Genomic DNA, 15865 nt, shown 5'->3' with positions numbered 1-15865 from the left:
TTTTCCTGCACTGCAGTAAAATCCTTTTAAAACATTCCAAGGTAAACCAGCCATTCCACATCTATATTCACTCTGTTCTTTAATTTAATTCACAGAACTGCTGAAAAAGTAGACATTTATATCTAAAAGTAGAAAAAAGTTTTGTATAAAAGGTATTTCTGTTATACAAGTATATTATACAGCTTGGGGAAGTAACAGGTCCATAAAGCTCTTCTCAATCACCCATTCTTTAAGCTTCTGTTGCCAGAACCTCCAACTGCCTTTGCTCAGCTGATTCTTGTATCACTGCTAGGACTTCTGACTCATCTGGTGCAACAACTGGTAATTAATCACAAGGTCTGGAAATGGTCTAATGATTGTGATTTTGATAAACTCTGCAGAATCTAAGATCCTTCTCATGGAGCTGATTTCCAGGTAACTGGAATCTTTGAATGACACTTCTGAGGCATGCATGCCATTAACCATCACAAAGTCAGTGTTCTTTATGATTTTTCTGTAGGTAACTTTCATAGGGAAACCCTTACCAACTGCTTTACTGAATTTTCACTGAAGGGGTCATTCACTTATTCAATTAGCTGTCTAGTTTTTTCAACTTTTGATAGTCTCTCATTATCATTGCCTGGAATTGTCACCTGAATGATGTTAAGATCTTCAACAACTGATGCAGTAGTATTAGTAGATGATCTTTGGAACAGCACACCCTCAGGTAAGCCTTCGACAAAAAAGGTCTTCTGGGAAAGATTCAGATATGCAAATGGCACTTTCACAGCTTGTTTAAGGCCAAGAGCTTCACCATTGTTTTCATTAAAAGATTTTCAACTTTTTGCTTTAGGTCTGTGATTTTGACATTCCAGACCTCAAAGAAAACTCCCTTAAAGAAAACATTAGAAACATTAGTCTGCGTGTGGGTTTGAACAGCTGACTTTTTTATTTTAAGATTTCTTTCTTTCTTTCTTTCCCCTTATCCCCCCCCCCCCCAGTTGTCTATTCTCTGTGTCCATTTGCTGCGTGTTCTTTGTTCACTTCTGTTGTTGTCAGTGGCACGGGAATCTGTTTCTTTTTGTTGCATCATCTTGCTGTATCAGCTCTCTGTGTGTGTGGTGCCATTCTTGGACAGGCTGCACTTTCTTTTGTGCTGGGTGGCTCTCCTTATGGGGGGCACTCCTTGCGCATGGAGCTTCCCTATGTGGGGGGCACCCCTGCATGGCAGGCACTCCTTGTGTGCATCAGCACTGCACATGGGCCAGCTCCACACGGGTCAAAGAGGTCCAGGGTTTGAACCACGGTTACCTTCCATGTGGTAGATGGACACCCTATCCATTGGGCCAAGTCCACTTCCCATGAACAGCTGACTTTTGAGGATTGTTGTTATTAGGACCTTCCACAATGGCTTCAATTTCAGGAACCTTTGAATTGTTCCCTGGGCTTTGTGCTCTTTTCAGGGACTATAATATTTTAGTGTTTATTTTACTAGCCATTCCAGGATGCAATTAAGAAACAATTAGTTCATGTTTTTTAACCACAAACTTGATTTTATTACTCCCACACACAATTCTTTCAAGTCATGGAATTCCAAACCAGGTAGGGCTTCAAAAGAGAATTTGTTTTAGCAAGGTTCAACATAAAGGAACTCAGGATTTGATTGAAACACAGGGCATGGTACTTTTACTGCCTTTGTGAGTCCAAGAACTTGAGCAAATTTCAATTTAAAATCTCTTCCACTTGTTTTCATAGCTTGATAATTCTTACATTCCAGTCTTCTTTGTCTGGTGTATTTGTTCTTGTCTGAGTAGCTTCAGTTGTACCACAAGTCAGAAGTTCTGGTCTTTTAATAACAAATTTAATTTGAATGATTTTTTTCCAGCCTTGGAATTCCATACCATAAGAGAATTCTAAAAGGAGTGTTTTCTGGTAGACCTTCCACAGAGAGATCATTAGGATATGTGTCAAATATCCAGTAAAGTATAGACTTAGCTTCATTGCTCCCCAAAGTTTTAGAAATTTTTTTTGTAAAAAAGCTGATCTACCATCTTTCTTAATTCAATGATCCTGGCATACCACTCTTCCTTTACTCCTGAAGCTGGTTTATCAAATTGTAAATCTTCATGGGTTGAATTTAGAAGCTCCTGCTTCTTTATCACAAAATGAGTTATTTCCTTTGCAAGTAATATGCTTTCAAGGTTATCACTTCCATAAGTAGATGGCTGTCTAAAAAGAATTTCTTTAGGAAGTCCTTCTACTTAAAGATCTTCATTTCATGATTGGATAAGGGGGTATGGGATTGTCATGGGACCTTTGGCTTTTATAGTTTGAGGATATTTTCTTTCAAACAACTCTTCAACTTGCTTACATAGATTAGTTATTTGAGCATTACATTTCTCAAAGTTGAACTCCCTCACTTTCCATTTGCCAGCATTGGCAGGTTCAGTAACTGCACACTGTGGTTGCTCATTGGTCTTTGATTTCTTGGTAAGTGGAGAATAACCATTGGTCTTTAGATGGTCTTCCATTTCTGTTCCTTCACTGTCGTCTTTTTTTTAAAAAGATTTATTTATCTATTTTTATTTCTTTCTCTTCCCTCCCGCCCCCCCCCAGTTGTCTGCTCTCTGTGTCCATTCACTGTGTGTTCTTCTGTGACTGCTTCTATCCTTATCAGCAACACCGGGAATCTGTGTTTCTTTTTGTTGCATCGTCATCTTGTTGTGTCAGCTTTCTGTGTGTGTGGTGAGCAGACTGCACTTTCTTTTGTGCTGGGTGGCTCTACTTATGGGGTGCATTCCTTGTGTGTGGGACTCCCCTATGCGGGGCACACCCCTGCGTGGCACGACACTCATTGCGCGCATCAGCACTGTGCATGGGCCAGCTCCACACGGGTCAAGAAGGCCCGGGGTTTGAACTGCAGACCTCCCATGTGGTAGGCGGATGCCCTATCCATTGGGCCAAGTCCACTTACCTATAGTACCATCTTTAAAACTGGTAGGACAACTCCCCTTGTGATATACATCCATTTTTTGTTATTTGTAGTTTGTCTGTATATTCCATATATCATTGCTTTGTCTAGGTAGACGATAATTTTAATTTTTTTTGTCTTTATTTCTTTAATGTTACATTAAAAAAATATGAGGTCCCAATATACCCCCCGCCCCCTCACCCCACTCCTGCCCCCATAACAGCAACCTCCTCCATCATCATGAGACATTCATTGCACTTGGTGAATACATCTCTGAGCACTGCTGTGCCTCGTGGGGAATGGTACATACCATAGCCCACACCGTCCCACAGTCCACCCAGTGGGCCATGGGAGGACATACAATGTCCCATGACTGTCCCTGCAGCACCACCCAGGACAACTCCAACCCCCCAAAATGCCCCCATATCACATCTCTTTTTCCCACTCCCTACCCCCAGCAGCTACCATGGCCACTTTCTCCACACCAATGCCACATTTTCTTCAATTACTAATCACAATACTTCATGAATACAATATCAGTAAGTCCACTCTAATCCATACTCTATTCCTCCATCCTGTGGACCTTAGAATGGTTGCATCCACTCCACATCTATATCAAGATGGGGCTTAGATTCCACATGGATGCTGGATGAAAATATCTTCCTTTCAGTTTTAGGTACTCCTGCTCCCTGGTGTGGTAGTTTACCTTCTTCACCTCCCTGTTAGTTGAGTGGGGTAAGTCCAATAAACCAGAGGGTAGGAGTTGCAAGTCTGTTGAGGCTCAGGGCCTGGCTATCACATAGACAGTCCAGAAATTCCTGTCCCCTGGGTATACACTAAACCCCAACACCAACTACAGATCCGGTAAAAGTAACAGGAGAGGCTTGTGGACCAAGATCACATCTGAGTCCAGCTCCATCACACAAAAACACAAACTCCAAGGTAGGGCCAACTGACATGGCACTGAACTCCATCTGCCATGACCATAGAACCTGTGGGTCTCTGTAGCCCTCAGAAGAACCAATACCTGGGGTTGTATATACTTTATCTGTCTCTGGGACTCTGCTGAGGTGTGCATAAGGGCAACCCGTCTGATAACCTCCCAGCTCTTTTTGGAGACTCATAGCCATATAAACTCATTTGTCCTTTCCATTTCCCCCTTTTCTTCAGGTCAAAAAGCATTTTTAACTCCTGGTATTATATGTAGACTGAGATATTCTGCTGGTCCGAGTTGATCCTTTTATTCAAGGTCATTTTCTAGTTACATCATCAGCTGGTACTTGGTAGTAATCCCTCAGCACCAGGGAGGCTCATAGCCAGGAGTCATGTCCCATGCTGGGGGGAAGGCAACACATTTACATGCTGAGTTTGGCTTCAAGACTGGCCACATTTGAGCAACACAGGCTCTCAGGAGGTAACTCTTAGGCACCCTGTAGCTCTAGGCCTTGTTCTTATTTCAGGTGCATGGACTTACAAGCATAGTCATTAGTATCAACGGCTCATTGTTGGACCATGCTTCTTTTTTGGTCTTTGCCATTGCACTTGGGGGATTGTTGCTGTTCCTTTATGGACTGTGATAGAGCTCCCCTGGCCAGGCACTCAGTACTCCCTCAGCTGTTGTTTTTAATTGTAAACACTATGAAAATATCCAAACATTTTAATGTACCCTGGATATATGCCCTGGAGAACTCCCTGACAACCATGTGTCCCCTGTCAATAACATCGCACACCAGTATTCCTCCCCTGCCATTGTTGAACCTCTCTGTGATCCAAAACTTCTTCAAAAATGAAGAGCAATATATTGCCAGGTTCCATTAATAGTAAAATGGAATATAGTGATGAATTTAAAGGTTAGATATAGAATACATATTAATTTAGAAAAAGTAAGGTAAAAATAAATTGGGGTATCAAAAAATTAAGAAACGCAAAAGCTTTGTTTTGATGTTTTGCTTTTCATCACTGCAATAAGTGTTGCCCTGTGTGCAAATTGGCAAGGCAACTTCTTCCGTCTTTTCCTCAGTGTCTACGTCCTTTCTATTTCCTTTTTTCCCTAATTATTAAGCTTATCTTCACAAAAGTTTTAGATCACAGTAATTCATATACACAATATACAGTTCTCCCACATATCTAACATAAAACCCTTTTCCCTTTCACAGCAATAATCTTTTTACATGTTCATACTATATTTATTGAAACTGATGTAAAGATATTGAGACAATAACTTTCAAACAAGGTAACATTTTGGGTTTACATTATGGTTTATATTTTAGACTATATAATTTTCTAAATTTTTAGTTATCTTATGTTTTATATTATGATTTACATTTTAGCCTATCAGCCCCTATATATTTTTGGTGTAATTTATTGTGTCTTATATCCATTCTTGCGTAATCTTGTGGAACACTTCTATTGCCCACACGTTTACATTGGTTCTATCTATTCAATACCTCTTTCCCCCTCCCCTTAGGGACCACAGTGACAGTCAATCTTCATTGCTTGAAGGGCCATGTTCAGAGATACTTGCAACAGTGTTGAGGGCTTGACATGCTCAACTGCCTTAATGCACTGGGAGCCACCATTTCTCTCGAGAGATACAATTTCCTCTATTTGAGAACATCAGTCCTCCCCAGGATGTGGGTATACCTTCACTCTCATTATATGGGTCTCTACCCAATGATATAACCCACTATGGCAAAATGAGCATTCACATACTCCCTAGGAGCCTGTCCTGCATCAGATTACCCCCTTTAAGCATCTTAAACAGGTAACCTTCCTTACTATATTTTTGGAAAAGTTTTCTCAGCATTATACTCTCAACCAAATACATGACAATCTCCTATGTTTATATGTTGCCCCACCCTCCCCCCAATTTCTTGGGCAATATTACCCATCCTCCTATCCCTAGTCCCCCTCAAGCCCGCAAAGCACCACTCAAAAGTAACCCTATTCCCACATTTTATCCCTTCCTTGTACAAATACTTACCTCCAGCTTATCATAGATTTCACCCATGTAGGTGTCAGCTCACAAACTTCCTCTACTCCCCATTTTCCTTTAAGCCTATCATCTAGTCTCTAGCTCTCTGAGGCAGCTTAGTTTACTTCTTTCATATCATTGAGGTCATGTAGTATTTTTCCTTCAATGCCTGGGTTGCTTCACTCAACATAAGGTTCTCAAGATTCATCCATGTTATCACGTGTGTTTGTAGTGTATTCATTCTTAAAGCTGGGTAGTATTCCATTGTATGTATATACCACATTTTATTTATCCATTCATCTGTTGATGGGCATTTGGGTTGATTCCAACTTTTGGCAATAGTGAACAATGCTGCTATGAACATTGTTGTGCATAAATTGGTTTGTGTCCTTGTTTTCAGTTTTACTCGGTATATACCCAGCAGTGGAATTGCTGGGTCATTTGGGAAATCTATAGCTAGGTTTTGAGAAATCACCAAACTGTCCTCCACAAAGGCTGGATCCTTCTGCATTCCCACCAGCAGTGAATGAATGTTCCCATTCCTCCACATCCTCTCCAGCATTTGTATTCTTCTGTTTTTTCATAGCTGCCAATCTTATGGGAGTAAGATGGTATCTCATTGTAGTTCTGATTTGCATTTCCGTAATAGATAGAAATTTGGAGCATTTTTTCATGTGCTTTTTAGGCATTTGTATTTCATCTTTGGAGAAGTGTCTGTTTAAATCTTTTTCCATTTTTAAAAAAAATGGGTTGTTTGTCTTTTTATTTTCGAGATATAGGAGTTCTTTGTATATGCAGGTTATAAGTCTCCTATCAGATATATGGTTGCCAAATACTTGCTCCCATTGTGTAGGCACTCTTTTCACTTTCTTGACAAACTCCTTTGAGGTGCAGAAGGCTTTAATTTTGAGGAAGTCCCATTTATCTATTTGTTCTTTCACTGCTCATGCTTTTGGTGTGAATTTCATGAAGCCATTTCCTATTACAAGGTTCTGTAGATGCTTCCCTACACTGCTTTTCAAAGTCTTTATGGCCTTGGCTCTTACATTTAGGTCTTTGGCCCATCTTGAGTTGATTTTTGTATAAGGTGTGAGTTGGTAATCCTCTTTCATTCTTTTACATATGGATATCTAGTTCTCCAGACACCATTTGTTGAATAGGCCATTCTCTCCCAGTTGAGAGGGTTTGGTGGCTTTATTGAATATTATATGACTATATATATGAAGATCTATACCAGAACTCCCAATTTGGTTCCATTGGTCTGTGTGTCTCTCCTTGTGCCAATACCATTCCGTTTTCCCCACTATAGCTTTGTAGTATGTTTTGAAGTCAGGTAGTGTGATTCCTCCAACTTCATTTTTCTTTTTCAATATGTTTTAGGCTATTTGAGGCCTCTTTCCTTTCCAAATAAATTTCATAGCTAGTTTTTCTAGTTCATTAAAGAATGCTGTGTTGATTTTTATTGGGATTGCATTGAATGTGTAGATCAGTTTTGGTAGGATAGACATCTTAATAATATTTAGTCTTCCTATCTATGAACAGGGAATATTCTCTCATTTATTTAGGTCTTCTTTGATTTCCTTGAACAGTATTGTGTAGTTCTCTGTATATAAGATTTTTACATCTTTAATTAAATTTATTCCTAAGTATTTGATTTTTTAATTGACTATTGTAAATGGTATTTGTTTTTTTATTTCCTCCTGAGCTTGCTAATTATTGGTGTACAGCAATGCTACTGATTTTTGTGCATTGATCTTATAACCTGCAACTTTACTAAACTCATTTATGAGTTCTAGAAGCTTTGTTGTAGACCTCTCAGGGTTTTCTATGTATAGGATCATGTCATCTGCAAATAATGAAATTTTGACTTCTTCCTTTCCAGTTTGAATGCCTTTTATATCTGGTTCTTGCCTCAGTGCTCGAGCAAGTACTTCTAAGACAATGTTAAATAGAAGAGGTGATACTGGGCATCCTTGTCTTGTTCCTGGTCTTAGAGGGAAAGATTTTAGGATTTCACCATTGTAAACGATGTTGGCTGTGGGTTTTTCATATGTACTGTTTATCATGTTCAGAACATTTCCTTGATTTCCAATCTTTTGCAGTGTTTTTATCAAGAAAGTGTGCTGTATTTTGTCAAATGCTTTTTCTGCATCTATAGATATAATCATGTGATTTTTTTCCCATGTGTTTATATCGTGTATTACATTAATTGATTTTGTTATGTTGAACCATCCTTGCATACCCGGAATGAATCCCACTTGGTCATGGTGTATAATTCATTTAATGTGCTGTTGAATACGGTTAGCAAGTATTTTGTTGAGGATTTTTGTGTCTAGGTTCATTAGAGAAATTGGTCTGTAATTTTCCTTTCTCGTGGTGTGTTCATTTGGCTTTGGTACTAGGGTAATGTTGGCATCATAGAATGAGTTAGGTAATGTTCCTTCTGCTTTGATTTTTTGGAAGAGTTTCAGCAAGACTGGCATTAGTTCTTCCTGGCATGTTTTGTAGAATTCACCTGTGAAGCCGTCTGGCTGGAGCCTCTTCTTAGTCGGGAGGTTTTTAATGACTGATTCTCTTTACTTGTGATTGGTTTGCTGAGATTGTCAATTTCTTCTTTCATTAATATAGGCTGCTTATGTGTTTCTAGGAATTTGTCCATTTCCTCTGAATTGTCATTTTTGTTGGAATATAGTTTTTCAAGGTATCCTCTTATGATAGTCTTTATTTCTGTGGGTCAGTGGTGATATCTCATTTCTTATTTTGTGTATTTGCATCTTCTATCTTTTTTCTTTGTTATTCTAGCTAAGAGTTTTCAATTTTATTGTTCTTCTCAAAGAACCAGCTCTTGCTTTTGTTTATCTTTTCAAGTCCTTTCTTATTTTCTAGTTCATTTAGTTCTGCTTTTATCTTTGTTATTTCTTTTTTTCTTCTTCCTGTGGGGTTTGGTTGTTTGTTTTTTTTTTTTTACTAATTCCTCCAAATGTGCAGTTAATTCTTCAATTTTTGCTCTTTCTTCTTTTTTGATGTATGAATTTACGGCTATAAATTTCCCTATCAGTACTGCTTTTGTTGCATCCCATAAGTTTTGGTATGTTATGTTATCATTTTCATTAGTTTCAAGGTGGTTATTAATTTCTTTTGAGCTTTCCTCTTTGACCCACTGTTTTTCTAAGAGTGTGCTGTTTAATTTCCATTTCTTGGTGTGAAATCTGGGCCTCTGGCCCTTGCAGATTTCCAGCTTCACTCCACTGTGGTCAGAGATATTATTTTGCATGAGTTTGATCTTTCTAAATTCATTAAGCCTTTCTTTGTGGTCTAGCATATGGTCAATCTTGGAAAATGATCGATGTGTACTTGAGAAAAATGTATATCCTGCTGTATTTGGGTGTAACGATCTGTATATGTCTATTAGCTCCAGCTCCTCTAATATACTGTTCAAAGTTTTTGTTTCTTTATTGATTCTCTTTTGAGATGTTCTGTCCAAAGTTGATAGTGGTGTATAAAAGTCTCCCACTATAACTGTAGAGGCATCTATTCTTTCACTTAGTTTTTCCAGTTTTTGCCTCATGTATTTGGACGCACCCTTGTTAGGAGCATAAATATTAATGATTGTTCATTCTTCTTGAAAGATGATCCCTTTCATTAATATGTAGTATCCATCTTCTTCTCTCAAAATTGTTTTTCATTTAAAGTCTATTTTCTCTGATATTAATATGCTACTCCTGCCTTTTTTTGGTTATTGTTTGCTTGTAACATTGTTTTCCAGCCATTCACTTTCAACCTCCTTGAATCCCTGGGTCTAAGATGTGTTTCTTGTAGATGGGTCATATTTCCTTATCCAATCTTCCAGTCTGTATCTTTTGAAAGGTGAGTTTAATCCATTGACATTCAGTGTTAATATTTTCAAGGAATTATTTATGTTAGCCCTATTTTGTTTGGACTTGTGTTTGTCATATTTTGTTTGTTTTTTTTCCTTCTCTTTTTTGTTGCTCTTACACTCTCCTCCATCTCTGCCTCTCCTGTTTTTTTTTTTCCTTTTCCTGCAGAACTCCCTTTAGTATTTCTTTTTTTTTTCTTCTATTTTTTTAATTGATTTTGTAATAATATTACATTAAAAATATATATGTGAGGTCCCATTCAACCCCACCCCCCCACCCCACCTCTCCCCACCCCCAGCAACACTCGTTCCCATCATCATGACACATCCATTGGATTTTGTAAGTACATCTTTGGTCACCTCTGCACCTCATAGTCAATGGTCCACATCATGGCCCATACTCTCCTCCATTCCATCCAGTGGGCCCTGTGAGGATTTACAATGTCTGGTGATTGCCTCTGAAGCACCATCCAGGGCAGCTCCATGTCCCAAAGACGCCTCCACCTCTCATCTCTTCCTGCCTTTCCCCATACCCATTGTCCACCATGTCCACTTTTCCCAATCCAATGCCACCTCTTCTATGTGGACATTGGATTGGTTGTGTCCATTGCACCTCTATGTCAAGAGGAGGCTCAGATTCCATATGGATGTTGGATGCAATCCTCCCACTTTCAGTTGTAATCACTCTAGGCTCCATGGTGTGGTGGTTGTCCTTCTTCAACTCCATCTTAGCTGAGTGTGATAAGCCCAATAAATCATATTGTAGGTGCTGGAGTCTGTTGAGGCTCAGGATCTGGCTATCACATTGTCAGTCCAGAGATTCAAATCCGCTAAATATATCTTAAACCCCAACATTAACTGCACCTCCATCACCTTAGCATGAAAGTCTTATGAAGGAAGATCCCATCTGAGTCCAGATTCATCACACATAAACACCAGTTCCAAAAAGGGGCCATCTGACCTGGTAGTTAACCCCATCGGCCATGACCATAGCTTTAGTATTTCTTGAAAGGCAGGGTTCTTGTTGGCATACTCTTCTAAATTCTCTTTATTTGTGATTTTGAACTCTCCATCATTTTTGAATTCTAGCTTAGCTGGGTAGAGTATTCTTGGTTGGAAAATTTTTTCTTTTAGTACCTTATTCTTCTGCCTTCTTGCCTCCATGATTTCAGATGAGAAATCAGCACTTAATCTTATGGAGCCTCCCTTGTATGTGATGGTTCTCTTTTTTCTCGCTGCTTTTAGAATTTTCTCTTTGTCTTGAGCATTGGAGAATTTGACAAGTATATGTCTTTGGGTCGGCCTGTTGGGATTATGGTGTTTGGGGTACATTGTGCTTCCTAGATATGTACATCCATCTCCTTGAGTAGATTTGGGAAGTTTTCAGCCATTATTTCCTCCAACAATCCTTCTATCCCCTTTCCCTTCTCTTCTCTTTCTGGGATGCCTATAATATGTATGTTTGTGCATTTTGCATTGTTATTCAGGTCCCTAAGTCCCAGGTGGATATTTTTTATCTTTGTACCAATCAGTTCTACTATCTGTTTGATTTCAGATGTACTGTCTTCTACGTCACTAATTCTCTCCTCTGCCTCTTCTAATCTGCTGCTATTTGCTAAGAGTGTATTTTTGATTTCTTGAACTGTGGTGTTCATCAGCATCAGCTGTTATCTTTTTGCGTATATGTGCAGTTTCTTCTATATTCTCTCCAAGGGTTTTCTTCATATTGTTAATCTCTTCCTTTAGTTCATTAAGTTGGTCTCTAATATATGTTTTGAGATCTTTAATTACTTGTCCGATGTTCTGCTCCTCTTCCTGGTTTTTAGTTTGTTCATTGGATTCGGCCATGTTTTCCTGATTATTTGTTTGGTTTATAGTTTTTTGTTCCTGTCTGGTCATCATTTTATCTTGACAGGTTTAATCAGTTCCTTAGCTTCTTTGTTTAGTCTTGGGGGTTAATTAGTTGTCGTTTGTGTGTTAAGTATTATGTCTTCTCTTTGTCACTTTGTTCTTCATACTCTAATTTCTTGTTGCTGGCTAAGTTCACTTTGAAGGAAAATATTAGGGCCAGGGAAAGTAAAATGAGTAAGAAAAGAAAATGTATAAAGTAGTATTGGTAATAAATGTTAACAGCAACAATGTGAGATCTAGGAGAATGGATATTAGACTCATGTAAGTTGTGTACAGTTATAGCAGCAAGTAGAGTACCTATAATGAGACAGTCAACTGAATATGGGGAGGAATATAGTATGAATTAAAAGGCCAGTGTTTTCATGAGAGAGGGAAAAAGAAAAGAAAGAAAATAATATCAAGAGTGTATAAAATACAAAAAACAGAACAAAAGTATTAGAAATAAAAAGTCAGTCAATTTGGGGGCCAAAGAAAGGGAGGTGGAAGGTAAGAGAAACAGTAGATGATGGAAGATAGAAAGATGTATGGGAAAGGGGATAGTGTATGTGGCTAAAATCAATACACACAGAAAAGAGGAAATGGAGGATGAGGAAACACAGCAAATGTGAAGTGCTCCCTGCAGCACCTATTATATAAAGAAAATAAAATAAAAAAGGAGAAAAAGAGAGAAAAGAAAAAAAAAGAGAAGAGAAAGGAGGGCAAGGAAAAGGGGGGAAACAAGCAAGAAAAAGAAAAAGAGAGAAGAAAACTAAATAAATGAAAAAGGATCTTGGGGGAGAAAATGGGAGAAAAGACCAGGAGACAATGCAATATTAGCAACCATGACCAAAAGAAAAAAAAAAAAGAAAAGAAGGGAAAAGAAAAGAACCAACATTTCAAGCTAGGAATACTCTTTGCAGTTAAATAAAATGCTTAGGGATCTGACCTTCCCCCTTTTCCCATTCCTCACTTCTCTCTCTCTCAGGGCAGCAGGAAAGCTGTCTGAGAGGACCAGTAGGAGATTCAAGTGGGTCCTTGTTGAACCAGCTCAACACAGAAGACCATGACTCTTTATTTCCAGTGTAATAGCACCTACACCTCACCAGAAGCACCAAATATGCTATTGGAAGCTTGGATAGCATGTCCTATAGTCCCTCCCCCTGAGGTGTCCTAGGGGAGGTCTAATTGATTTTCTGACTCCACCTTCTCCCAGGACATTTAGGTAAATTGGGCTTCCTCAGCAGATTTGCCTCTCTTTTCTTCCCAGACTCTCCCCAGGTCAGCAGGGATACTCCTCCAAGCTCAAGGAGAAAAAAAAAAAACAACACAAAATGTGGAGGACTAGGGTAATCAAGGACCTCAGATGGACTTGAGGGCACTGTGGATTCGGGAATGGGAAGTCTGTGATATTGCAGATTCAAGGTGTGTGAGTCTCTGGAGAGTGGGCTACCAGGGTTTAGGGGATACAGACCTGGGAACCACTTACCTGGTTAACACTGGGTTTGGGAACACTGCAGCACAACAATGTTTTCAGGGATCACTGCAGCCGGGCTGCCAATCTTAGGAGGAGGGAACCACCCACAACTTCTGACCTCCATGTCATAATCCCAAAGTTCCACCTCTCACAAGAATCTCTTCTGTCATTGTCTCACCAAATTGACATCCAGACACCTCCTGCCCTGCAAGCCCCTGACACAGCCTGCTCAGGGTTTGGGGACACCACAGCACAACAAAGATTTCAGGGATTGCCCTAGGGGGTGGGTGCCCTAGGGGGAGGGCGCCTAGGGGAAGTTCTGCCTACAACTTCTGACCTCCGTGTAAGAGACCCAAAATTCTACCTCTTGCAAGAATCTCTTCTGTCACTGTCTCACCAAATTGACTTCCAGACACCTCCTGCCCTGCAAGCACCTGAAACAGCCTGGTCAGCAGGACTCCTACCCTACTCAGCCACTTCTTTGTAGGAGAGATTATGAGGTGCACTCACTCAGATGCCATCTTGCCGTGCCTCGATCCCTTCATTGCCTTCTGAAGAATGATAGCTTCCTTGAATGTTGTGTTGATAACAATCAGGGTCTTCTAATTCTTCCTTTATTCTCACAGCTGCCATTTCTGCGGCGGCTGTTCGGTCGGTAGAGGTGGGGTCTGGCTGCGGACGAGGGGTCAGTCCAGCTCTGGACGAGGGGTCGGTCCCGCTTGGGACGAGGGGTCGGTCCCACTTGGGACGAGGGGTCGGTCCGGCAGCAGACGAGGGATCGGTCTCACAGGGGTTGCGTGGTTCGGCTGACGGGGTCGCCCGGCGAAGCCGGTGACGAAGGGGTCGCCCGGAGAAGCAGGCGACGAACTGGGGACAAGGGAGGCCAGGCCCTCGTCGGGGGCTCTCAGGACTGGAGGGCACAAGGCAGAAGAACTACCGCAGAGACAAGGTAAACACACAAGTCCACTTTATTGAGGGAGAGGCAACAGTTTTATAGGGGCTGGGGAAGGCTGATTGGTCGAAGCCATGCCCTGTTCTGATTGGTTGCCGGAGAAAGGTCAGTGGGCGGTACTGGACGGGGGAGGGTTGGTGATTAGGGATTGGCTGTTGCTGTTGCTGGGGGAAGTGGCAGGGTTTAGTGATTGGTGGCTGCTGTTGCTGGGGTAGAGGGCAGACTGGAGTTTCCTGCCCACGCCTGGCTGTTGCTGCTGTCGGGGGGAGGGAAAAGGGCAGACTGGATTTTTCCGCCCTGCGCCTGCGCAGGGAGAAAGAAGGCATCATGTGGCGCTATCTGGGAGGAGGGGCGGCCGCGGAAGCATGGCTGCCGAGAAGGGGAGACCCGAGGGCACTCTGTGCCCATGCCGAGCTTCCTTCAGGGGTGGCGGTGGGCCTGACCAACCACCCTATTATGGGGGCAGTGGTTTGGAATAGGCCTACCACGGCCGCCGCCCCTCGCCAGGCCAGCAAACCACACTTCAGCCCGAGGGGTGACCGCAATTTCTAGGGAAATTCTAGAATCTTCCATGGGTTCAGTTTTTATTTTGAGTGGGTCACAACTTCAATGTGGAGACAGTATTGACCTTTCACCATCTTTTACCATCACACGACCACCTAGGTGCTTCTTTGACTCTAGAAAATGTCTTTTAATGCTAAATGAAATCTCTGCTTTGTTCTCCAAAATTCATTTCAAGGTTGCAAGATTATAATTCTCTGGGAGTTTAGAGGTAGCTCCTTCAGGAAGCCCCTGAACTACCATAGCCGACTGGTATCTCAACATCTCATATAGAACAGGTACTACTGTTGATTTGCTCAAAGGCTTTTTCATAGTAAAAACAGGATGAGTTTTCAGCTGTTACTTTCAGTGTCTCAATTTCCATAGCATCTACCCCATCCAATTTGTCTAGGTTGTCAACTTCATTTTATGTGACTCTGCAACCTTTTCTTCCTCTTCAACACTGTATATTATGAAATCTTTCTGAAAATACTTTCTGGTATTGACAAAAGCATGTCCTCTCAGTTCCAACAACAAATATGAGTTTCATACACTGCATTGCAGCCACTTCTACCTTAGTCTTGGCCAGTTCTTTACACTTTCACTCAAGAGCAGACATGAGGAACTTCACCACTATCCTGCTCTCCAAAGACTCCTCATCTTCAACAGATGGGGTAGACATTGTTACTTGGACCATGATCCCCAAGAGTAGTCACCTCTAGGCAGCACTGGGGCTGGGGTTGCTGAAGGGAAGCAAGTGTGGGCCCCATGCAGGCCAACTGCAGCCACTGCAGAGCATCCTTGGACTGAGGCGAGCTAGGGAGCTGACAAGAGGTGAGAAGGCAAGGCCTGTGAGTCTTGGTTGAGCTCCATTGGTGCATGGCCACCCCAGCAGCACTTCTCAGTTCCTTGATCCATCACAGGGGATGGAGGGAAAGGCAGGGGTAGCCCAGACAGGCCAGTAGATAGGAGAGGTGGAGGGGGTAGGGGGGACAATCAGCAGCCTCTTTTCTTTCTTTTCTGAACTTCTCTTACCCTGCTCCTCTTTCACCCAGTGTCTTCTTAATATCCTTTCTCAAGAAAAAAAATCCTTTCTCTCTTTAGTCATATGCTCCTTCATCTCTTTGAATTAATTTAGAAGATTCATTTGAATGTCCTTATTTGTTTCAAATCCTAATTCTTATCTGGATTTTAATTTGCTCCTTTGG

General features: G+C 41.0%; 1 pseudogene; it reads right to left on the bottom strand.

Moving 5' to 3' along the window:
• Positions 1-229: 229 nt before the first annotated feature.
• Positions 230-15354, bottom strand: LOC101441988 (general transcription factor II-I-like; annotated as a pseudogene).
• Positions 15355-15865: the final 511 nt, after the last annotated feature.

Source organism: Dasypus novemcinctus, chromosome 4, assembly GCF_030445035.2.
Source record: "Dasypus novemcinctus isolate mDasNov1 chromosome 4, mDasNov1.1.hap2, whole genome shotgun sequence".
NCBI classification, from domain to species: domain Eukaryota; kingdom Metazoa; phylum Chordata; class Mammalia; order Cingulata; family Dasypodidae; genus Dasypus; species Dasypus novemcinctus.
Note: the sequence above shows the minus strand (reverse complement) of the source record. Positions and strands in the feature narration are given on the sequence as shown.